The sequence below is a fragment of the Rattus norvegicus genome, chromosome 1, assembly GCF_021556685.1.
Source record: "Rattus norvegicus strain SHRSP/BbbUtx chromosome 1, alternate assembly SHRSP_T2T, whole genome shotgun sequence".
NCBI classification, from domain to species: domain Eukaryota; kingdom Metazoa; phylum Chordata; class Mammalia; order Rodentia; family Muridae; genus Rattus; species Rattus norvegicus.
Genome location: NC_141534.1, coordinates 235,716,242 through 235,742,131, shown reverse-complemented (window position 1 = coordinate 235,742,131; position 25,890 = coordinate 235,716,242). Strand labels below are relative to the sequence as shown.

At 45.1% G+C, this 25,890-nt stretch overlaps 1 protein-coding gene across 8 annotated transcripts in view; it reads right to left on the bottom strand.

Annotated features, from left to right (window-relative positions):
* The window catches only part of Kank1 (KN motif and ankyrin repeat domains 1), a 194,384-nt gene that overhangs the window by 145,930 nt on the left and 22,564 nt on the right, over nucleotides 1-25,890 (bottom strand). For 4 of the 8 annotated variants that reach the window (XM_087564168.1, XM_087564195.1, XM_087564167.1 and 1 more), the window contains one exon: nucleotides 13,610-13,698. The exons of the other annotated variants lie outside the window; for them this stretch is intronic. The gene's annotated coding sequence lies outside the window, so the exon portion shown is untranslated. The remainder of the gene's footprint in view (nucleotides 1-13,609; nucleotides 13,699-25,890) is intronic. 8 annotated transcript variants of the gene reach the window in all.

Sequence of the window (25,890 nt, the reverse complement as noted above, 5' to 3'; positions counted from 1 at the left end):
TTCTGCAAAAGATTCTCACGAACTTGGAAGACCTCTCTCAACTATGTGACCAGACTTCCAAATCGCAACAGAGATGGAGGAAAGGCGAAATCATCCCTTAGCCCGAACCCTGTGCTTGTTTTGCGTCAACTCCACCCACACAAGAAGATGCCTTGGTCAGATTGCTTGTACGCAAGTCTGTGAGGCATTTTCTTGATTAATGATTGACAGGGGAAGGCCCAACCCATGGGGGCGGGGTAGGGGAGGAGCATGGGGGCGGGAGCAGTGTCGCCCCTGGGCAGATGGTACTGAGTTCTATAAGAAAGCAGGCTGAGCAAGCCAGTGGAGAAAAGGCCTATAAAGTAGCACTCCCAGGGCCTCTGATTCAATTCCTGACTTGCGTTCCTGCCTGACTTCTCTTCATGATAAACTGCTATGTGGAAGAACAAACAAAAATTAACCCGTTTTCTTCCCAAGTTATTTTGGGTCACGGTGTTTGATCAGAAACATGACTAGGCACTTTTTCCATCCTGCCTTTGGACATCAGGGACATGGTCCAGACCTTCAGACTTGAGTCAAAACACACACCAGAGGTCCCCTCAGAGTTTGGGGGCACTCCGGGTTCTCCCATTCACTCATGGTGAGTCTTGGGACTCCTGGCCTCCCCAACCACATGACCCAACTCCTCCTTGCATATCTGTGGGTAGACAGACCAAGACCCATCACCTAGGAATCTGTCAGAAATGCCAGCTCTCCAGCCAGACACAGAAAATGGCAACACTGGACTCAGAAAACGCTAAACCTTACACAACTCGCCCTCCAGCGGACTCACCTGGATGTGGAAATCTGAGGATCTCCAATAGGAGTGACATATTTAAAGGGATCATTCCTTCAGATTGTTATTTGTTTTTTTTTTTTTTTTTTCCCTAATATGCCTTTGAAAGTAAAGCGAAGGGGTTGGGGATTTAACTCAGCAGTAGAGCGCTTGCCTAACAAGCGCAAGGCCCTGGGTTCGGTCCCCAGCTCCGGGAAAAAAAAAAAAAAAAAGAAAGAAAAAAGAAAGTAAAGCGAAATAAAAGTTAGGTTTGAATTCACCAAAAGTAGCAAACAACAATGTCAAATTTAGCAACGGGCTTTCATTTCTTCCCTCACTTGGGCTATGGATTTAGTGCTTCCTAGAGTTTGGAAGGGCATACATACATACCTCTGCTTACATTTATCATCCCACCACACAAGATCTCAGCATCAGAGCCAATATCCCAGACTGACCTTTAGCAGCCAAGGTCTCTGCTTCATCATGGCCCACATAGGAACTCCTGGGAAGCTTAGGCCTCTGACCTCAATTTCAAAGCATGGGAGACTTTGTCACGCAGCCCTCATCACGGAGAAGTCATGAGGATCAAGAGTTCTGAAGTTACTGCCAATTGTGACCAAAGACTCAGAGACTGAGGCAGGGAGATAACAACTCAAAAAGAAAGAAAGAAAGAAAGGAAGAAAGAAAGAAAGAAAGAAAGAAAGGAAGAAAGAAAGAAAGGGAAAGGGAAAGGGAAAGGGAAGGAAAGGAAAGAGGGAGGGAGGGAGGGAATGAGAGGAAAAAGTTTTGAAGGAACAAAACCAAAAATAAAAACCAAACAAACAAACCTACTATGGCAGCAACAGGCCTCAGTGTTCAAAATACTTTTATTATTATTATGAGCTAACTAAACTTTTGTTTTAAACGCTTCTGAACACACCTGAGTCCACAGACGATAAGGGATACAAACATGTAAATTGCTGTTTACATGAAGCCCCAGGAAATGGTTATTTTAAAGGACAGAGAGAAGAACAATGTCAGCTGTATCTATTTCCAACCAAGAAATAGTGAAAAGTAGCTCATTCTGGGCTGGATTCTAAAAGTAATGATACAAACAAGCAAACAAACAAACAACACAGCCCACAAAAACAGTGTGGGAGACATACAACTGCAAACACTGTGACCAACAGAGCACACCTCCTAAGAGTTTCCTTAAAGATCCTTTAACCGACAATGAGGGGAAAGCCAGGGACAGATACAGACTTGACAAATTAGCAAGGATGGGCCTGGAAGAATTTTTTTAAAAGGAGATTTTGACTGAAATAGGAGACCACAGCATTCCAAATTTCTTTGAGTTCATTCAGTGAGCCTTTCCCTCCCTTCTTGTGGCTGACCTTACGATGCTTTATATTACAATTAGAAGATCAAAACACCAGATGTAAAGAAGTCACTTCAGGATCCTTTACATTCATTCTGGTTTGCTGGGAGTGGTGGTCCATGCCTAACCCCAAGACGCAGATCTCTTGGAGTTTAAGGACATCCTGGTCTACATACTGAGACCCTGTGTCCAATAGAGAGAGAGAGAGAGAGAGAGAGAGAGAGAGAGAGAGAGAGAGAGAGAGAGAGAGTGTGTGTGTGTTTTACTCCTTTCAATGCCAAGGACAGAGGCATGAACAGACCTGGTCTGTTCCTTCACCTAAGCCCCGACCCTTGGCTTCCCAATGGACCACCTTCCTTTTCCTCCCTCCTGTCCATTCTCCCATAGCAATCATATAACCCCAATCTGTTCCTCAAGAAGGGAAGAGCCCCCTCCCTACCTCAGGGCCTTTGCAAATGTCCCACAGTTATGCCTTGGTGAACCCATTCCAAGCATCACACAGCAGATCCTATTAATCCTCAGGTGTCAGTCACCTCCCAGGGAATGCTTGTGTGCTCTAGGCTAAGTCATGAGCTCCCATTACAGCCCATTAGTCATGCTGTCTAGTGTCCTTGTCCCTACACTGCAAGCTGCACAGGGGCTGGCACCATGCCTGTCCTTGGCTGTGTTTCTAACACCGAGCTCAGGTCTGATGTGCAGAAGAGAGTGAGTGCAGCCTGTCGGATTCTCAGACACACCACAGTGTCAGAGTGAAGCCTTCCAACAATGTTCTGATTTGCAGAAGAAGAAAGAGAGAAGCAAGTGTGAGCCTTTCCATTGAAACCACCAGCTGACTTCAGGTGAGAGAGTCTAGAAGTCAGGCTGGGGAGTTGACACTGCAGCCAAGGGCATTTCGTGCTCCCACAGAGAGTCTGGGTACTGTTCCCAGCACTCACTAACAATCATCTAAATCCAGTTCACAGGATTCGTGAGGCGCCAGGCATACGCAAGGAACGCAGACATATATGCATGCAAATGCTCATAAACATAAAATAAAAATGAGTAAATCTTGTGGGGCCGTGGTGGTGCACACCTTTAATCCCAGCACTCAGTGGGCAGAGGCAGGTGAATCTCTGTGAGTTCAAGGTTAGCCTGGGTCTACAAAGCAAGTTCCAGGGCAGTCAGGGCTGTTACTCAGAGAAACCCTGTCTGGAGAAAACAAACAAAACAAAATGGAACTATAAGTCACAATAACCAGTGTACAGGATCTATCCCTACACCTCACTGTGGAAACTGCTATGGCTCCCAGATGAACAACCTCGTGGAGAGGAGGGGTGTCACTCTATGTAGACCATGGCTGGTCTGGAAGTCGATACACCAGGCTGGCCTTGACCTTGGGTCTATGTGCCTGGCATTGCCTCCCCAGTGTTGGGATCCTCATGAACATTTCCATACTTTCCAAAGAGTGGCATGGCTTTCTCCCACGGCCGTACGTCTCGTTCTCACGTTTCCCTTTGTGACAGCTCTAATTTTCAGGATCAGTTTTCGATATTAATAATTCTAAGCAGAAGCTTCCATCTTTAACAGTTTTTTTTTCATGCAAAGCTGTTAAAATGGAACCTGCCATTTAACAGTGTTTCCAGTCCCTCCGTTCTCCCCGCAACTGCATGCAACTCAACTCTCAAGATGCAAGGTGCTTGACACTGACGGAGACTGGATGGACATGGACTCCTAAAGCCAGGACATCACTCCAGAGTCAGAGGGAAAAGAGAAGTAAAGTAAAAAAAAAAATATAAGCAGCCCAGAGAAAAAAATGGAAACAAAATTGGGCAGAAAATGAAATAAGGTGCCAGGAAGTGGTGGTTCACGCTTTTAATCCCAGCACTCGGGAGGCAGAGGCAGGTGGGTCTGAGTTTGAGATCAACCAGGCCTACAGAGTGAGTTCTAGGACAGCCAGAGCTACAGAGAAACACTGTCTCAAACAAAACAAAACAAAACAAAACAGAACAGAAAAAGAAACCCTCTGTGTTTCCACCCCTAACCCACCAGCTTTCCTGAGTCCGGGTCACTTCCCTGGCTTTTGGAGAAGGTGGTTTATTTGTTCCTGGGGCTTAGCTCAAAGAGGATATCGCTTAAGATCTGCAATTAGACTCGAATGCAGTTGCGGGGAGAACGGAGGGACTGGAAACACTGTTAAATGGCAGGTTCCATTTTAACAGCTTTGCATGAAAAAAAAACTGTTAAAGATAGAAGCTTCTGCTTAGAATTATTAATATCGAAAACTGATCCTGAAAATTAGAGCTGTCACTAATCAAGGCTGCTTATCCCAGCTGGAGTGTGTGTGTGTGTGTGTGTGTGTGTGTGTGTGTGTGTGTGAGCACCCACATGTTTTCCAACAGGCTTGCAACTCTGGATGTCTTGAATCCTATTTGATGGTACCAAGACTGCTAACATTCCACAAGCACCCACACAAGAAAGCCAAGTCCTTGATGTCAACAGCTTCAGAGAAAACACTAAAACCCAAGTAAGTTTTTTTTCCCAATGGTACATCTATTTTTTTTTTCTTTTTAATGTTTCCCTGGGGACCTTTCTAACCCCACTGTTTTGTGTGTGCCACCCCCAGCCCCAATTAAGCACCACTATACCCTCTGGAGGCTGTAAGGAGATGACAGCAGCCCCAGGAAGAATGAGGCTGGCTTCCTCCCCACAATAGCCGGCCACCTGCACAGGGATTTAGTCCCTCACTTCCTAGTTCCTATGTCCTGGAGTCACTGTTGCCCAGAGCCCAGAGAACAAGGAGAAAGAACAAAGAGGCCAGGTGGCTGGGACAGAGGGAGGAAAGGGACTCTTCCGTAGTCACACAACCCCAGTGCAGCCTGTGGTTTGAGGAAGCCAGGTTGTTCGCACCTCAAGCTGTGCGTGGAGACAGCTGTTAGAACCAGAATAGAAAAGAAAGAGTCATCTTTAAAGGCTCCCTAGACATTCGCTTTACAGGAAGGGAAACCTCTCGCCATGAGACAGAGCTGTCTTGGAACACCGTGGCCTTTCCTTCTGGCATGAAAAGCTCCTTTTCCAGAGCCCGGTGTGGTGATGACCGCCTGCAACCCCGCCCCATCCTGCACTCAGGACGCTTAGGCAGTAGGATAAAAAACGCTGAAGGCTAGCTTACACTAGATACAAGAAAGGACAAGGAAGAAACAAAAGTGCAAACTGAAGAAAGTTTAAATGATACTAAATCACCAACAGGCATGAGGCTCCACCACTTGTTGCTATGTTCTCTGCCCAAGGGCAGAGTCCATGATGCTGGGAGGCTGGGGTGGGCGGGAGGTTTAGGTTGGCAACAGGTGTGTATTCATATCAAGTCTGGGTAGTTGAGAGCTTACAAAGGGTTCTGACCAGCTAGTCACTAGTCAGTAGAATGTTTCATGATACTAGACCAGGCAGAAATACCAAAATAGGACAAAGGAAAGGAAACCAGAGACAAGTTGAATTGAAAAAGTTACATACAAACACCTCCCTACCTTCCAGTGGAAGTAATACCAAAGAAAGGAAGACATTTCCTTGGATGTTTTTTTCATGGAATTAAAAGGATATTAACTACATTATTTCACCTCTATAATTTGATGTGATACAATTCTTCAGCTCAGTCATAAAGCTCTGGGCACTTATATTCCTTACATTTATGTCCCCCTGGTCTTGTATCTTTATTATATAAAGATAACATGATCAATAAAAACTTTTAAAAACCTAATTAGAAAAAATTCAACAGCACAATAAAAATATTCTATGTCCTGAGCAAGTTGGTTTCCTTCCAAAGATGCCTCAAGATCCATTTTTAAAAGCAGTAAAGCACCAAGGCCCAGAAATAGGCTCAGGGACAGAAATCCCGGTCTTCAGCACAAAAGCAGAAAAGGCCTCTGACAAAATACAGCACCTCTTCATGATGAAAGCCCTGAAGGAACTTGGAATAGAAGACACATACAGAAATAAACACAATAAAGGCTCATAAGACAAATCTATAGGCAACATTGTAACTGCAGATCAAAACTGAAAATCAGTTACTCTAGAAATCCGGACGGGAACCAGGGTGGCCATGCTCTGTTCTGATTCAATGTAATGGTAGACGTCTAGAGCAGTAAGACAAGAGAAAAATAATAAAAGGAATACATTCAGCAAATTAGAAAGTCAAACAATCCCTATTTGGAGACAATGGTCTTTATACTTAAAGATTCTACCAGAAAACTCTCAGCTCTAACAAACACGTTCAAGAAAGTAGCAAAATACATAAATAGCTTTTTTCATACTTAAATAATGAATGAACCATGAAATCAATCAGGAAAACAATCCCATTCACAATGGCTTCAATAAACAAACTACCAAAAAAAAATGTATGGAAGGGACTTAAATACTCTGCAACATAAACGCTAAAGAAACATGGTTAAGAACATAAAAATGGCTTTACCATTGAAGGCAATACTGATGGAGTATTGCCAGACATTCACCATCAGTATTCCAATGGCATTCTTCATATAAATGGGAGAGGGAAAGGGTAGGGTGTTCTAAATTCACATGGAAACAAAAGGCCACCAGATAGTCAAATCAACCCTGGACCAAAAAAGAAAAAAGAAAAAGGGGGGAAAAAAGATGCTGATGATGTCTCAATACCAGAGTAAAATGGCACGAAACTAGGCATGTAGGACAAAGGGGAAAGGAGACTTGGGCAGATCTAGCCACCTCATTTTGGTATTGTTTTTGTTTCTTGTGACAGAGTTTCTCTATGTAGCCCTGGCTGTCTTGGAACTCTCTCTGTAGACCAGGCTGGTCTCAAACTCAGGGATCTGCCTGCCTCTGCCTCCCAGGGGCTAGGATTAAAGGCGGGTGCCACCTATGCCACCAAAGCTTTTGCCATCTCCTTTTTAACAAGGTACCAAAAATAGACCTTGGAGAAAAGACAAGGCAGGTGGCTTCTGGTTTGTTTCAGTTTCTGGTTTTGTACAACACAGTAAGTAATAAAGAGATAGCGTATACAACATGGGAAAAAAAGTCTTTGCCAGACCTTTACCTGACAGGAGACTAATATCCAGAATATATGAATAACTTAAAAATTAAACATGGGGTTGGGGATTTAGCTCAGTGGTAGAGCGCTTGCCTAGCAAGCGCAAGGCCCTGGGTTCAGTCCCCAGCTCCAAAAAAAAGAAAAAAGAAAAAAAATTAAACATAAATAAATATAATCTAATCAATAAGCGGGCAAGCGAATTAATCAGAGGTTCTTCAAACAAGTGAAAGTAGGCAGCCAATGTGTGTTCAATATCCTTAGCCATCGTACAAACGCTTAGCAGTAGAACACTGTGGGCCGGCGAGATGGCTTGAAGGGTAAAGGAGCTTGCCTCGAAACCTGATGGCTTCAGTTCCATCCACTGAACCCACATAGTAGAAGGAGAAAACAGACTCAAGTTATCCTGCCCTCTACACTGGTACTTGTGGGACACACATAAACATACATGCTTATACACCAAAAATAAATAAAACTACTTGCAATCCCAATCAGAACGGCCATCACAGAAACAAGCAAGCAAGCAAACAAATAAAAACCAAAAAAAGGTGCTGGGAAGAATCAGAGAGGAGAGGGAACATTCCTTACATACTGCAGGTGAGAACTTAAATTCGTGTGGCTGCTGTGGAAGTCAGCATGGACGCTCTCCTGAAGAAAACAACTATGCTATCCAGACTGGTCAAGCTTATCTTGAATCAAAGCAGCTGTAATCAACCACCTCACTCTCAGGAGACCGGGCCTATTAACGATCCTGTGGTGGAAGGAAAAATCTCACAAGATCCTCACATGATCCAGCCCTCCCAAGGTTATAGAGAAACAGAAAACTATTTCTTGGTGGGGTGGGGGTGGGAGGTGTGAATGGACACTTGTCAGTCACAGGGGACTCTGGGGTACAGTATAGTGCAGGTTAGCCAAGCCGTGGGCGGAACTCCCCAGAGACATAGCTTCCCATAAGTAGTTCAGGTCTCTGGTGATAGAGCCCATTCTTCTGGAACTAACTTGCGTATACCCGTTCAAATACCTTCCTTGCTCTGTGACGCCCTCCCAGCCCGGGGTGAATAATAGCATGGAAAATACAAATGTATAAGAGAGAAAAGGGAGGGGCAAGAAGGGGGGGAAATCACAAAAGTACATGATACATACCCAAGAAAATATCATGAAATCCATTATTCTGTACAACAGATACACTAACTAGTAAATGCAAGTGCTCAAATTACTAGAGAAATTTGCCACTATGAATGGTTTTTTTTTTTAAATCACATTGTTTCTTTTTTTTCCCCTATGCAACCATGTGCATGACATGTTTAGTGGGTTTTTCTTTCTAGGCTGGGCCACCTTTTGTGTGTTAAGCAAGCATAGAACCACAGAGTTCTATTCAGGTGCTTTCTAGAGTTATTTTGAGTCAGTGTCCTATTAAGTTGCCCAGGCAGGCCTTGAACTGACAATCCTCCTGCCTCCGCCTTCCAAGTGGATGGAACTACAAGGCCTGTGCCACCAGGATTCCACCACACAACTCAAGAGCGCCACTTTGTGAATGCATACTGACTCATGTGTAGTCTCTTGTCACACGTTCTTGGCAAGTATCCTTGCTGTTAAAAATAGACCTGAGAAGCACCCAGCGACATCTATACCAGCCACTGAGGGCTGAAAACGAGGGTCAGTATCAAGTTCACCTGTATCAAGTTAAACAAAGAGGGATTCTCACATTAAGTAGCCCCCCCCCCTCCAGGATAATAACAAAACAGAAAATCATCTGCTGGTTGCCAGGAGTGAGAAAACCCCTCCCTGGCCACTTTCACTACTTGTTCATAATATAGTTGGCAATGACTCTGACATTATTTGTGTCCGTAATATTCTAATTATAAAGGGTTTTAATACATGTAAGAAGACTTAGTCAAAAACATGATAAATTGTTCTCTTGAACACAGAAAAAAATGTATTTTAACACAGATACAAAGTTCACCTTATGGAAAACAGGGGTGGGGGAGGGGAGAATAGAGAGATATTTATCTACAGTCCTGACTAAATGAAGACACAGAGAGAGAGAGAGAGAGAGAGAGAGAGAGAGAGAGAGATCTGGATGTTTGTTTGTTTAAATAGATAACCAAGTGCACATACTTGGCTAAATCTATGTACACAGGTCACATCCATCTAATTAACAAGTGTCTGACCTCACATGACTGTCATATTTGTCATTTGTGGTGCAGGCACAAACCATCTACTTTACTTTTCTTACTACGCTTCCCTCGCTACACATTGGATCTCTTGACATTTAATCCTCTTATCTAACAGCAATTTGCTCCCTTCCAGAACTGGAACCTGATCAGCCATCGCTAGAAAGAAGACTGCATCAATACATCCTGCCCCAGAGCTGCTCTCCACCACGCTTTCCTTCCACCATTTGGACTAGCCCACTACAAACCGCAGGTGTCTTATGAAGTTATAGAGCAAGGCTATCATTTCTTTATTGGTGCTCACTACTTGGGAAAAGAAGACTGGCATCAGCCCTACTTTTAAACTACACAGAAAACAATTTAATAGAAAAAGACCTAAATACATCTCTAAAGATAGTAATTAGAAGGCGTGGACCCACATTCAACGCCTAATCTGCAGCCGGTAGGGCCAGTTGGTATTTTAATCAGACCTCTAACAGCAGTTTTGAATTAAACACACTGTTCTCCATCACTCATTCCCCCTACCCCGGTCTCATATCTACTAAGCCAATGCTAACACTTAAACTTGTTTCCTTCCTTTCAATGGATTTAGATTTATACATTGTTGCACTAGAAAATATCCCCGAGCACAGACTCAGCACCCAGCACACTCACCCAGGACTCTCCTAGTGGGTTTTGCAAATTCAACTCCTTCCCCATTGACGGTGTGTCAGCATGTAGTTGCTTGACCATTGGAACGGAGAGGAGGGGCTCACAAAATTTAACCAGCTATCGTTTGTATCAAATGAGCATCCAGGGTGTTTGGACAGCCATTTGAGAAGGCTGAAAAAGGACACCAGGAGAGCTGCTAATTAGTGCCTCTCTGTCCCATCAGCCCCAAATGTTTCAAACAGTAGCAGAACTGGGAACACAGTTTTGACATTGTTGAGATAATGACTTGATTTGCTCCCAAACTGCTGAGAAAGCCCCTGCGAGACTATCTGGTAAGAACCATTCACACCCTGTTCTCAGAAGCAAGGCTGCTTGCAAGTGGGAGAACACTTTCTGTCACTTCCCAAGACTGGCAGTCAAGGGGCCACACACCAAGGCCTTGTCAACTCTCCTCGAATTATCGGCTGCTTTTGATTAACTAAAGCAATGTTTCTGGGCTGCCAAAGTAGAATGTGCTGACCCAGATTATTAAAATGCACATGTGCGACAAAATGCCTGGAGACGGCAATGCAGGTGCTCGGAATATCTCCCCCATTTTGTACATGTTGGGTGAGAATGGCCACAGGAGACTCAACAGTGAGAACTCCTCCCTGGAGACAAAGACTCAGAGGCTGGGAACATCCTAGTACAGGTCGGTGACAACTGCCCCAATCCGCAAAGACAGAGCCACTGTTCTCGTGCCTCCAGACCCATCTTCCTCACACTAAAATCTTTAAAAGGTCTTGTCCACACAGCCTTTCTCTAACTTTGCACAAGTGTCATCTGGGGCAAGATAAAAATTGGTCTCAGGGCTTTTGTGTGTACCGTTGGGTGTTTAAGAGCAGCAGTTTGCAGACTGAACAAATGCACCCCACTATGGTGGCATCTATATGGGGCTGAATGAAGTCCCATCCATGATGTCTGCCCACCAAGCCTTGCGCCCAGGAACTGTCCATCCAGAAGGGGCACATTCCTCCTGGTTCCCCGGCCAGAGGGAGTACTGTTTTGCGCAGTGCTCCTGACTCTCCATTTGGGGCCAGTCAGGCAGTCACCCAATTTCTTACATGGTTCTTGTCGCCAAATGCAGCAGAAATGACTCACTGCTCTGCAGAACCTGACACTAGCAATTGCTCCCTCCTAGAAATGGTCCTCTCAGCTGCTCCATCTCCTCAGCCTCCGCCTGCCTTGCATGCTGTTCCTGGGGCTTCTGCCTCAGCTTTTTCTATAACCAGGTGCTAATGCTACCTCACAAAAGCACTACCATCTTCGGAAAGACCCATCGAGCTCAATTCCTTCTCCTTTCCAATAGTAGTCTACAATGCACCCCCCCAACTCTGTCCATAACAACGCACCCCCACCAACTCTGTCCATAACAACGCACCCCCACCAACTCTGTCCAAAACTGTGCCCATTGTCCACCACCGACATACCTGGGTTTCTCCTACTGAGCACCATCTGCTCGATGTCCCAAGAAACCTGAGCCAGCACTGACCGTGGCTCTCCCCTTCACATTCCACCAACTCAGCCGGTCTACTCGGTCTACTCGTAAACTCTAACGGGTTCACCTTCCTCCAGCCAAACCTTAGGCTGGGCTAGCCTTCCACTCACTTGGGTGTATTCCTGGGGCTCTGTTCTCAGACCTTTCTCACACACTAGCATTGGAGACATTTCCTCCAACTTGCTATTTCCTGTTACATTGATCACCAAACTAAAACTTATTTAGAGTCCCCATCACCCTCCGAAAACGGCTCACGGTTTCTTTCCACAGCATACCTCTACAGGGTCTCCACTCACCCCCATCCAATGCCCTCGCAACTCTGCTCTCCAGTGTCAAGTCTCAAACTTTGTTCCCTCTGGTCTGACACCACATGTTCACCCTCCTTTCAGAGCATTTGCCTCTGCCCAAGTGGTTAGCTCCACCTTTCCCAGCAGGTTTCATTTCTGACTTTCTGCATGATTCCCACTGTTAGGTGTCTATACACGGTTATGCTTCTCCTACCAGAACCCTGACTCTCTGCCTTCCTACTGGCCTATTCCCCCAACTACACAAACTCCATTTCTTTTGGCTACAAACCAGTCTTGGCCTGATGTATTCTACCCATTATATTAACTTGTCCCTCCATGAACTTCCAACCTCAAACCTGCCGTGACTCATTATCACCGGCGAGCACAGTAAGTACCAAGCCTATGAACACCCTCTCTATGCCAGAACCGTAGCTGTGTCTATGTGTCAAGAAATGTGCCAAGGAAGGTAGGCACTTGCCGTCAGATTTGACAACCTTGCGTTCGATCCCTGGGACCCGTGTGGTGGAAGGTGAAAACCGACTCCACATTTAGCACTTGTGCGTGCACACACATATATATACACCACTCTAGGCCAGAATAGCACACTTAAAAGTTGACTATAGTTCCAAACTATTCATCATTCTGCATCCAAACTCTACATTCAATAACCTTGATCCCAGCCATGTAACACATTAAATTATTCCGCTGTTGCCTCAAAAAAAAAAAAAAAAAAAAAAAAAAAGAAAAAAAAAGTTGACTACACACCGAAATCAGTGATTATGCCTGGGATGCGAAGATGGTTCAACACATATATGCAAACCAATATGTATGATATGCCACTTTAACAAAATCCAAAACTAAAATCTCATAATCATGCTAATTAGGCACAGAAAAAGCACTTAACAAAATTTTATATGCCTTGATAATTTGAAGGAAAAAAAAAAGTCTCTCAAGGAGGTGTAGAAGGAGTGTACCTCGACATAATAAAGTCTATATAACAATCTTACCATCAACACCAGATTCAGTAGTGCAAAGCCAAAAGCTTTTCCTTTAAAATCAGAAACAACACAAGTGTACCCACTCCTGTCAGTTCTAGACAGTGCGTACAGAACCCAATCTGAGCAATAAGACAAAAAAACAAACAAACAAACACATACACACACACACACACACACACACACACACACACACACACACACACAGAGGAAGTTAGATTGTCTGTTTGCGGACAAGATGATCTTATGATCTTAAATTTCAAAAACCATATAAATCCCACCAGAAATTTGTTAAAATTAAAATGTGAATTACTGTTTTCTGTATAGCAATTTCCTTGGAGATAAAACTTTCCATCTTGGAGGGAAGCTCAAAACACAGGTGAAATACTCCACCCAGCAGGGAAGTGTATAAATTTAGAAAATAAACAATCCAAAGGCTTTAGGAAGTCCCCAAAGCTGACTAGAGTCACTAGGCTCCTCCCTCCTCCAAAATATATATGCAATAACAACTGCTGGGAGACACTCTCGGACAAGCTGAGTTGCCAAAAAGAGCCTCAAACCAACAGCACCATCAATCAGCTGGGCTGTCTGAAGAAGCTGAAACCAACTGAGACACATAGAAAGGACCATCTCCAACCCTTTGAGCTGCCTGGAGATTGTGCAGTACACTCCAGGTTGCTAAGGTAGGTTTGGTGATGCAATTGTCTTTGAGTCCTGTCTGCTCCTGTCAATAGCCCCAGTAATCTCGTTGGCTCACCAAGCTAGACTCTGACGGTTCCTTACCTTGGTCTGTCAGTAGTTCCCTGTCTGGGATAAGCAGATGTTTGTTTTTGTCTCTCAAGGACTATTGTCACAGGGAAGCACTCCGGGTCCTAAAAACACCATGAAATACATTGTGAAGGATCCAAAATCGAAATTAAGAAAATAATCTCATTTACAATAGTATCAGTAAAGAATAAAGATAGGAACAAATTAAACCAAGAAGAGATCTGTAGACAGAAAGCTACAAGGTATTTATAAAGGACATTGAAAAAGATACAAATAAGTAGAAAGATACCATGTGTACATGGATCAGAATATAACTAAAATGACAGACAGCATTGCCTAAGCTGTCTATAGATTCAACACAATCCCTATCAAACTGCCAGAGACATAGCTGGGCACAGTGGCACACACCTTCACTCCTAGCACTAGGGAGGCAGAGGCAGGTGAATTTTGAGGCCAGTCTGGTCTTCCAGAGTGACTTCCAGGGCGTACAGAGAGATACCTTGTCTCAAAAAAAAACTTAAAAAGACAATGAAAGAAAAAAAGAAAGAGAGAGAGAGACTTTAAAAAAAGCCAGTAACAATCTTCAAAAGGACAGAAAAAGGGTGATAACATAACAAAACCCTTAAAAGTTTGCATAAAAACACAAAATGTTCTAAATAAAACAATCTAGAGAAAAAAATTGACATGTTACTTAAAAAGTGGATATTTTAAAACCAATAATGTTTATAAATATCTTTTTTTTACATATTTACCAGAGTTCATACAAAGATATCTTAATTAGATTCTTTTAATAACCATTTATGAGACTGTTACTGTTTTTAAAAACTGCAACAGTGGGCCCCATGTCATCAGCAATGGGACTCTAAAGCCAGTCTGACTCCTAACCTCATACCCTAAGCCAGTTTCAGACAAGGCGCTGCGCCTGGGGTACCAGACCATAATCCTAGTAACTTGAGAGGTTGAGACTGGAGGGTCACAAGTATTAGGTTGGTCTGGGTAACTAAGTGAAGTCCTAGGAATACAACTTTTAGAGGGGGTGGTGGCGACGATTCTGTTGACTAGGGGAGTGTCTGCCTATCCTGTACCTGGTCCTAGGATTGTCAGCAGGAGGAGGGGAAAGGGGAGGGAGAGGGAGAGAGGGAGAGAGGGAGAGAGGGAGGGAGGGAGGGAGGGAGGGAGGGAGGGAGGGAGAAGGAATATGAATCTAAACAATGAACCCTCTAGCTTTTGTCAAATCTAGGAAACTCCGAAACCCACCTGTGTGAGGGAACTGTTGGGCTCTGTAATTAAGTCAGGAATGTTACAACTTGAACTAGCTGCTGTCAACCCAGTGTTAAAAATAGCTCTGGCCGGAGGCCACAGGCTTCTGAGGTAACTGGGGACTACTTTGTCCACCATGAAGTAACCTTTACTGAAGAGTTACCGACTGCCTTCTCTTTCCAGGGAGAGCTGAGAACAAGCCCAGGATGTTTGAGGCTTCTTTATGAAAACTTTAACATATAAGACATTTCTTCTAGGCCCCTGGTACAAGGTCCCCGGGAAAGGGGCATTTACATTTACTCCATGACGGCCGTTTGTGAGCCTTTATTCCGTGGCAGACACTTTGCAGGGGCATCTGTCTTAAATACCTACACGTGCCCTAAGTGGCTGCTGCTTTTCAGGTGAGGAGCAGAGGCTCAGAGCATCCCACGCCTGGAATGTTCTGTCCATCTCTCCCCAGCTGAGTCCTCTACAGCTGCCATTTGCTCCCCACTGCTACCCTGAATAACTCTGACCCAAGACAAAAGGGAGACCGTGACCATGTACAGTTCACAAGCAACAACAAAGAAGTCTGTGAGCCCAGGGCAAATGGCTTCATTTATTGAGAAGCCAAGTGGCCAGGCATCCCCTATCACCTAGGAAACTCAATGCAGTAGTAGGGTTAAGAAATCAACCAGGTATGATAATCTATTTCTTTAATCCAGCACTGGAGAAGCAGGGAGATGTGAGTTTGAGGCCAGCCTGGTCTACACAGTGAGTTCCATGCTATCCAGGTCGACAATAGTGAGAGACCATGTGGTGGTTTCAGTGAGCCTGGCCTCTGCAGACTCATAAATTTGAATGCTTGGTCCTCACTTCGTCTAACTGTTTGGGAAAGATTAAGAGGTGTGTCATGGGTGGAGGAGGTGCGTCAGCAGGGTTGGCGTCCAACATCCCACACCGGTTGCAGCTAGCTCTCTGCCTCCTAGTTGTTCTCAAAATGTAAGTAAACTCTTGGCTACCGTTCCAGCACCATGGTCAGACACTTTTAACTCTGAAACTGTAAGGACCTAGCACACTCTTTTGTCCACAAGTTGCCTTGATCAAAGTGTCTTAGCACAGCAACAGACAAGTAAATAAGACACCCTGTCTCACAACAAAGGAAGAGTGGGATGGAAGGAGGGAGGTGGGTAAGAAGAAAGGGAGAGAGGAATGAAAGGAAGGAGGTGGGGTTGGGGATTTAGCTCAGTGGTAGAGCGCTTGCCTAGCAAGCACAAGGCCCTGGGTTCGGTCCCCAGCTCCGAAAAAAAGGAAAAAAAAAAGAAAAAAAGAAAAAAAAGAAAGGAGGGTAGGAGGGAAAGAAGAAAGGAAGGAGGGGGTAAGGGAGGGAGGAAGGGAGGAATAAAGGGGGGAGGATAAAAGGAAGGGAGAAAGAAAAAAGAGGGAGGGTGAAAGGGAGCGAAAGGAGAGAAGGGAGGGAGGGAGAAAGAGGGGAATAGAAGGAAGAAAAAAGAAAGAAAGGGGGATGGGAAGAGAAGGATAAGAGAAACACTCAATAACTGAAAAACAGAAAGCTGTCTCCTCTAACCTAGGCTTCTCAACCTCAGGCCTCGATGAGACTCTGGGCGATAGATACAATTCTCAGCTGTGGGGCTGCTGTGGGCACCATAGGAGATCCACAGCATCTCTACCCCATGTTCTGTAGACACCAGCGACACCTCCCAGGAGACCAGAAATGCCTCTGCACTGCTGAATGACCACGGAGAACTCTCAGGCCCACCCCCATCCTGTGAGAACCAGTGCTTTTCAAAAGGTGAAAGGCAAAAGGGGAAAGGAGAAAGGGGACAGGGAAAAGGCAGGAGCTGCAATTGCATTGCCCAGGGAGGACAATCACGTCAGGCCATGTACAGCAGGGTTTCCTTCATCATACATAGACTGGTTCGAGTTTTCAGAGTTCCTTTTTTTCATGTATTGAAACACATCAATCAAACACAGACATCTTAAAAGAAAAAAACAGAGTCTCAAAAATTCCTCGCTTATCAAGGACTTGAAAGTATTTAGAGTCGGTGTTTACATTCTCCTAAGCCAGGAGTTTGTGAAAAATTAATTTAACCCATCCGTGCTTTGATCTTCTTGCAAATTATTTCCTCAGACAAGACCTAGCTTGTGAGGAGCCGGCAGGCTGGCCAGCTGTCATATGGAGGCTGGCATCCAATTCCAGGTGTCTTGAGGAGAGGGAGGGGGCTTCTGCCGCCCACAAAGGGACCTTGCTGGGTAACATGCCAAAATGCCACAGAGGGGTCCAATTTCCCAACAAAGAACACAGGATCAAAAACAGTGCAGCTCAGCTTCACCTTCAAAGGGGAGCGAGCCCTGTGGAGACACCTCGGTTTTATAAACTGGCACTCGTATTTCAGTTCTGAATGGGTGTCTTGTGGATGGCAGGCTTATTTCTTCAATCCACTAGAATGAGGAGGTAGTCAGTCATTAGGAGGATAGTCCCCTCCGCACTAGGAGGTTGTGGTGACCCCCCTCAACCATAAAATTATTTTTGTTGCTAGTTCATAACAGTCATTTTGCTACTGTTATGAATTGTAAATATCTGTGTTTACTAATGGTCTTAGGCAAGAGGTTGCCTAAGGGTTCTTCAACCCCCAGAGGAGCTCTAACCCACCCACAGGTTAAATCATTGATCTAATAACTAACCTGCAAAGTACATGTGTTGTTGTAAAAATATAAAAAATAAAATTGCTGTCTTTCATCCCCTAAGACATTCCCTGGATATCTTAATTCTCAGTGAGCAAAGCCTGTCACCCACTTTGCTCCATCCCATATCCCACTGCAGAAGGCCTCTCTCTCAGCCTGGCAGCAGTCTACCCATCTAGTTCCCAAGGCAGGTTTCCATGCCAGAAACACACATCCCAACTCCAGTGGTGGCCCAGACCAGTCACCCCACACTCCATTACACTTAAATCTACACATGAAAGAACACACAACACAATAACCTTTCACCCAATTGATAAGATATAATTGCCCTGTACACAGCCATCCCTTAAAAACATTTGTAACAACTTGTAAAGGTACAGCGTGGAATCTTAATGTCACCTGCCATGTTATCTACCAGCTACTCTCTTCTCTCTCTTCTCTTTCTCTCTTTCTCTTTCTCTTTCTCTCTCTCTCTCTCTCTCTCTCTCTCTCTCTCTCTCTCTCTCTCTCTCTCTTTCTCTCTCTCTTCCTCCCTCTTTCCATTCCAGTCTCCTCCTCTTCCTTTAAACTTTTCTCCCGCCCATCCTTCCTCCCTTCCTCCTCATCCAATGACAGGCCTCCTTCTATCCTGTTCCTGCCCTCACCTGTATTTTACAAATTCAATGGGGAGAAGGTTCCGGGGTGTTGTGGTTTGCCCAGAAGTTACTGTATTTTGATGCTAATTCTACTGCCCCAAGGACAGCTGCCTAGTCAAGGACTCAAAACTCAGGTGACTTCACCAGAGCCACCTCTCCATTGAATTTGTAAAGTACAGGTGAGGGGCAGGTACAGGATAGAAGGAGGCCTGTCATTGGAGGAGAAGGAAGGATGGGTGGGAGAGAAGTTTGAAGGAAGAGGAAGAGACTAGGAGAGAGAAGAGAAGATGGAGAGAGGGGAGAAGCCATGGCAGGTGATGTTAAGATTCTGCTCTGTGTATTTACAGGTTGTTATTAATGTTCTCAAGGGATGGATAGTACCGGGCATTGTATGTTTAAGCGGGCAATTATATCTTACCAATTGGATCTAAGATTATTGTGTTGTGTGTTCTTTTATGTGAGGGTTTGAGTGTAGGAAAGTGTGTGGCTGGGCTGTGTTTCCGCCAAGATATATCTTGGGGCACCGCGGCGTGGACCTAGCAGGGTAAAAGACTACTACTTTTTTATTTTTATATTTTTACAGCAACACTGGTGAAGTCACCTGAGTCCTGAGTGAGTGACTAGGCAGCCTTCCTTGGGGCAGTGGATTAGCATCAAAATACAGATAACTCCAGGGCAAACCACAATATACATGCTTCTAGTCCAGTGTGAGAGAGAGGCGTACCCCGGAGAAAACGCTCCTAGTACCACCTATGCAAGCAACATCCGTAAGCTGAGACTGGACAATTGACCGTATCATGATGCACATGCTACTTTGTAAAAAAGGCAGGAAGTTGTATCTCTTGAAACTACAGTTACCCCTAATTCCCAAACTGGTGAACACATAATGCACAAAAGCAAAGACGATTCTGCTAGCCCGATGGAGGCTAAGGATGCTGATAAGGGGAGCTTATCCTGGATTTCCCAAATGGGGCCGGTCTAATCCCAATCCTAAAGAGCAGAAAGAAATGGACAGGGAATTTGAAATGTAAATAGGGCTTACCCCTTGAAAATAGAGGGGGTGGAGAGTCATGGGCCAGGGAATCCATGCTGCCTCTATAAACCAGGACCAGGAGAACAGAAGTTCTGTGGTGGTTTGAAAGAGAATGTTTGGTCCTCCCTGGTGGAACGGCTTGGGAAGGATAAGAAGATGTGGCATGGTTGGAGAAGGTGTGTCACTAAGGGTAGGCTTTATAGTTTCAAAATCCCACGCATTTCCAGCTTGCTCTCTACTCTTCTGCTTGTGTCTCAAAATGTGAGCTCTCAGCTACTGTTCCAGCACCATGCCTGCCTGCCTGCTGCTGTGCTCCCCACCATGATGGCCATATATTTTAGCCCTCAGGAACTCTAAGCCCCCAGTAAAGTCTTTCTCTTAAAGTTGCCTTGGTCACGGTGTCTTAGCACAGTGATAGAGAAGCAATTAAAACAGGTTCTTCAGAGGAAGCCAGCTTTGCCAGACTCTGGATTTTATTCTAGAGAGACCCATCCATCTCAGCATTAATGTCGTAATTGATACTACAGCAGAGACGAGAAAGTGATGCAGACACGGGTGCCGGCAGTAGGTGATGCTAAAAAAGAAAGAAACAATGTGGGAGAGGCTTTGGAATTATGCACTGGGTGGAATTTGCAAGAACTGAGGGGAACATGGTAGAAAATTTTTGGAATGGCTTGAATGGACCTGTTAACAACTGAGGGCTCAGAGGAAACATGGCAGACAGCATAAATCACCTTAGAGAATACTCAGATTGCGGAGAACAGAAAACAACAAAAATATCAGCCCATTTGCTGACTGTATGCACTGGGGAGATGAAGCCCGGTCCTCCCGGCAGCTTCCCTATCTGTGTCACTCAAACTGCAGGAGGTAGGTCTCCTTAGAGAACATTTCTGTATCCTAGCCACTGGACCAAGGTCAACAATGTCTTGGAGGCTTTCTCCAAGGCTCACTCAGCAATCTGGGTCACACATGGAAAAGCTCTGAGTTACAGGGCTTAATAGAGTGAGCGGTATTTTCTGCTCGGAGAAGAAACTGACTGACAGGTCACCATCTTCCTTTCTCCCGCAAGAAAGCACATGATATGATTTTTCCTAGGAAAGGCTTGAGGACCTGGCGTGGAGAAGGAACCAGGCAAATGGGGGATATTCAGAAAGCCAGTGCCTGAAAAAGGCAAGGTCTGGGGACTCAATGGGGCTCAAAATGCAGGGGGCAGGGGTTCCAAAGTCCAGGGAAGCTGCCCAAGGCTGCAGAAAGCCAAGTGGGAGGCTAAGTTGTTTCTCGGAGCAACTGTGTGGCTGGAAACCTGCCAAGTGTGGTCAGAGAACACTGGGCAGAGTCACTGCGCCACTCTCTGTGCCAACTTGGACAGGAAGTGATGTGCCAGGTCCCACGGTTGTTCAGCCAGCAGGAAGGGGTGATGGGGTAGCCTCAAAGAAAGACATCACTCTTAATTCTCTAAGCCTGGCTTTACCACCTCAGCCTCCACCAGTCTCCACCCACATAATTATAACATAGAGTTATCAAGCTAAAACCCACCATGGGCAAGGCAAAGCAGATGTTATAGAAACATAGAGAATGTTCTACAGCCGAAGAATGACCATTTTCCTTTCCTAATTAAAAACAGTTTTAATGTTTACGCTTTCATAAAAGTGATGTGATGAAGACATCACAGGAAGAAGAAACATACTAAAAGCTTGTGGCCTTTTCGCCTGTTTGTATCCATAGCCTTAACTGTAACAATAGCTCATTTCCCAGGCTTATGTCACCCAGGAGACTGCTGTGTAACCCAGGGGGAAATCGCCTTAGGAATTCTTCTCATAAAGCCAAGTAGGAGTCGGTGGGATGGCTCAGCTACAGTTCAGTCTCTGGGACCTACATGGTGGAAGGAGAGAACTGAATCCACCTGCTATCCACTCACATCCACGAGTGCACGGCGAAGCATACTTGTGTGGGTAGACGCCCGCACACAAGCAAATACACAATGCCTAATTTTTACTAAAAAGCCAAGTAGAGAATGATAGCATGGGGCACCTTAGTCAGCAGTCTACTCTAGAGCAGGCTTGCCTCTTCCATTCACTCTTTCTCGATCTAGCTCCTGCTGAGAAGACCTCCCACTCCATAGCTCCCCAGCCGGGAGCAGGGATACAGACTTCTGTGATCGCTGCACGGGTACACACTGAGCACAGAATGGCTTTCAAAATGGAACCGACTTCAGAAGTTCTCCCAACAGTCCCATTGTTGGGGTCACAGAAGCTGCAAGGACCTACATTTCTGCATTACATTTTCTGAATTTCCCCAAGGCAGGCTCACATTCTTCACACTCCCACACTCCCACGATGTATTATTGCTCAATGCCCTTTCCAAGGGAAGCAAGACGGGCAGCAAAGGGCAGGAGATAGGAAAACCGGCTTTTCCCCCTGCCCACCGCTGTCCCTGATCCCCTTGCTGCAAATCTCTGCTAGGGCCTGTGCAGAAGAGAAGCCAAGGAGAGAAAGGTGCTGGGTGACACAGTCTTATCTCACCCTCCTGTGGAATCTGGGCGGGTCGGCTGGTAAGCTTCCAGATCCTCCCAAACTGAACTGATTTTGTTTTGCTTTTCACAAACAGGAGAAAGGGAAGGCTTGACTCACAGTTATATAATGAACCTAGCTACAGAAGCAAATTCCAACCTAGCCTCAAAGGAAAGCGGTAACATGTAGAAACAGTTCAAAAGCCCTGACTTCTATAGCTTTCTTATTCCACCTGCCCGCTCCAGTTGGGGCTTCTAGAGTTCCTCACTTCTTATCAATCACGACCACCTTCAATAGGGACAATCTGGACACCAGAATGACAAGACTTACACACACACACACACACACACACACACACACACACACTCACACACCTTTATGTACATATGTACTTATCTACCATATATACATACATAATTATAGATGTATACTACATGCTAAAAATATAATTTTTCACTTCATCTGTCCTGCCCAGGAGCATAGGAATTCTCATATAGAAGTGCTAAGACCTTCAATGTGCTATGCATGTCTTATCGGACCTGACAAAGAGTCACAATTTCTATTTCCACTCCTCAGTTTAAGTTGAGGAAACAACTTAGCCTGAGTCACAAGCTGGCAGCTCTAAAACCTGGACCAAACTCATGTGCCTAGCCCAGGATTAACTCCTATGGCACGCTCTCGACGGATGTGAAATTCAACTATGACTCCTTCAAACTGCCCTCGGGGTTCAACAAATTTTACTGGCAAAATAAAGGAACACACACACACACACACACACACACACACACACACACACACACACACACACCTCTTTTTTCCTCCCAGCAATCTTTGTTCCTACCTAAGAAACCTACACAGGACCAACCCTGCTGCTGACTGGCAGGGAGTCACAGTCTCTCCACAGTGCTAAGTATAAGGAAATGCAAATATTCAAGACCTCCCACTTCAAAAAGAACCATCCCTGCAGGCCAAAATTCAGCTCCAAAACTGTTCTGAAAGGCAAGGACATAGTGGCAGATGCCCCATGTCTTCTACAAGTCACCGGGCTAGCGAGCACAACCACCTTCCTGCTCCCTCCTGCAGCTGTGTACACAGACTCAGCGGGCCACTTAGGCTCTGTAGCCAAGGAATAAGAAAGCAAGGTTGACTGAGATGCTAGTCCAAGAAAGCCTTTGATCCACACTCCAGAAGTCTGATGCTCAAAAAAAACCCAAAGGTCTGGCTTCAGTGGAACTGGGTGCCTGAGCCAAACGGCTTGGTGAAGACTTTGCACAGAGGTCAGAGCTCCTGAGTATTAACTCTGTATCTAAATAAAACAATTACCGGGAAGCAGAAAAGCAGGTTACCTAGGCAAGATCTTGAGTAAGAGTTTGGTGGTGCACAGCTTCTGTTTAGGAAGATAAAAAAGATGCTGATGCTGGTCATACAGTAATGTGACCGAGTCAAGCATTGTGGCGCTACAGCTGCAAATGCTAAACACCGGGTCAATGGTGGTGGCATGTGCCTTTAATCCCAGCACTCTGGAGGCAAAGATGGCAGATCTCTGGGAGTCTGGGACCAGGCTGGTCTATGAAGCAAGTTCCAGAACAGCCGGGGCTGTTACACAGACAAATCCTGTTTCAAAGAGCAAAGAAACAAGAATGCTTATAACCAGCGCTAGGAGCATAGTGGACAGTGCCTAACAGGTGTGACATCCTGGGTTCTATACCCAGTACCAAGGGAAGGAAGAAAGGGAGGGAGGGAGGAAGTTGGTTAAAACAGAAAAATAAAAGATCCCTTCTCAATACATAGATGCACACTCCACCTCTGGCCTCCACCCCACATACACATAAGCACATATACAACTATTTACAGTAAATATACCTATAAACATGCTTGCATACCACACACATACATGCAGAAGAGGGAGAAATGAATGCTATTGAGCCACTAAACACACACACACACACACACACACACACACACACACACAGGGGTTGGGGGGACACAAACATACAGCATATGTCTAAGTAGAGGCGGAGCTTGGCAGACATAACCCATCAACTAATTTACAGACCACTTCTTAAATTGCTTCACATTTGTGTTCGTATTCAACCACTAGGGTCTTGCTTACTGTCTTGCTTTTGTTTTGCTGAGATGGAATGTCACCATGTACCCCAGGATGATCTCAAACCTGGGACCCTCCTGCCTCAGCCTCCCAAGCTCTGAGATTCCTGACCTGTATCACAACATCCGGACGAATGAGTCTTTGGAATTAATACCCAGAGAAAAAGCTTTAACATACCTTACTCAGCACATGAGATATACTGTCTGGTCTTCAGGTGTGCACCTCAACCACCCACTTTTCCCTCGTGTCAGGAAGACACAGCAGAGGTCTCCCTCTGGCTCCTCTGCCGGTGAGTCTGCAGTTTTACTGGCTACCTCAGCACGCCGAAGGCCAAAATGGCTAAGATTGAGAAAGTCTTTGGCTCGGCAGCCTCTTTTTCACCTCACAGAAATGAGGCTAAATCTGAGACCGCTGTTCCCCTGGCCACCACTGACCCTGGGTTCATCCCCTGAGTTCTTCTGACAAGATAGAGTTGCCCCAACTCGTCCCTGCAGCTAAAGGTTTTGCTTTGCAATTATTTTGTTTAACCCATTCCTCTAAAGCCGAATGTTCTGATAAGAAAGAGGGTGTGGAGGGGGGATCCTGTCTCAATACATAGACTGATCAAGGCCAACCTCTGGCCTCCGCCCCACATACACATAAGCACATATACACCTATTTACAGTAAATATACCTATATACATGCTTGCATACCACACACATACATGCACGATGGGGAGAAATGAGACAGACAGACACAGAGACAGAGATGCAAACCTTGGGTTAAAACCCTGACCTCTGTTAGCCTAGGTCAGCAAACTTTCAAGTTACATCAGCTGTGACTGGTGCATGATTCAGGTTTAAATGCCAATATAAAACTCATGGTTAATATCAAAAGTCAAATACGTAATCATAAACTCCATCTTCCCTAATACAAAAAATATCCCTAACGATTTTGGAATACTGCTATAATTCTAACAGCAACACCCAGGCAAACCAATGTAGAAAATTGATGACCGAGAGACAGGCATGTGTAAACCACTTGGCGTATTGTGAAGATGTCGCCGCCAGACTTGGTGGGAAGTGGATGATTAATAGGTAGGAAACCTGGGCAGTAGTGGTAGCACCTAGCACTTAATCCTAGCACTTGGAAGGTAGAGGCAGGGGGATCTCTGTGAGTTTGTGGCCAGCCTGGTCTACAGAGTGAGTTCCAGGACTGTTACACAGAGAAACCCTGTCTTGAAAAAAGGTGTGATTGATGGTTTGTATGTGCTCGGCCCAGGGAGTGGCACTATTAGAGAGTGTGGCCCTGTTGAAGTAGGTGTGTCACTGTGGGTGTGGGCTTTAAGACCCTCATCCTAGCTGCCTGGCAGTCAGTGTTCTGCTAGCAGCCTTCAGATGAAGATGTAGAACTCTCAGCAACTCCAGCACCATGCCTGTCTGGACACGGCCATGCTTCCCACCATGATGATAATGGACTGAAACTCTGAACCTTTAGGCCAGTTCCAATTAAATGCTGTTCGTTTAAGAGTTGCCTTGGTCATGGTGTCTGTTCACAGCAGGAAAACCCTAACTAAGACAGTGAAGAACCCAATAGTTATTTGGAAAGCAAAAAAAGTAAACCAGGGTCCTACTCACCAGAACAAGTTCAAGATGAAGCAATAATTATATCCTCAAAACTAAAAACTGGGGCTGGAGGTGGAGCGAGGAGTAAGGTATTTATTTGCTCTGTGCAAAGCCTAGGTTCCATCCTGGCCACCAAAACACAAAACAAAACAACAAACAAAAACCCCAAAACCACAGACATCCATAGACATACTAGAGGAAACCCTGAACAATAGGGGGAAAAAAAAAAAAAAGCAGGCCACATGTGGTGCTTCACATCTTTAATCCCTAAACGAGGGAGTAAGGCTAACCTAGTCTACACAGCAAGTTCCAAGCCAGCTGGGGCTGCAGATTGAGATCCTGCTTTTTTTTAAAAAAAGATTTTTTAATGACATTCAATCTAAAGAACTAAAAGGCAAACTGCTGACAAATTCATCTCATGACAAAGTACAATGTAATCCAAGTTAAAATATGAAGGGTAA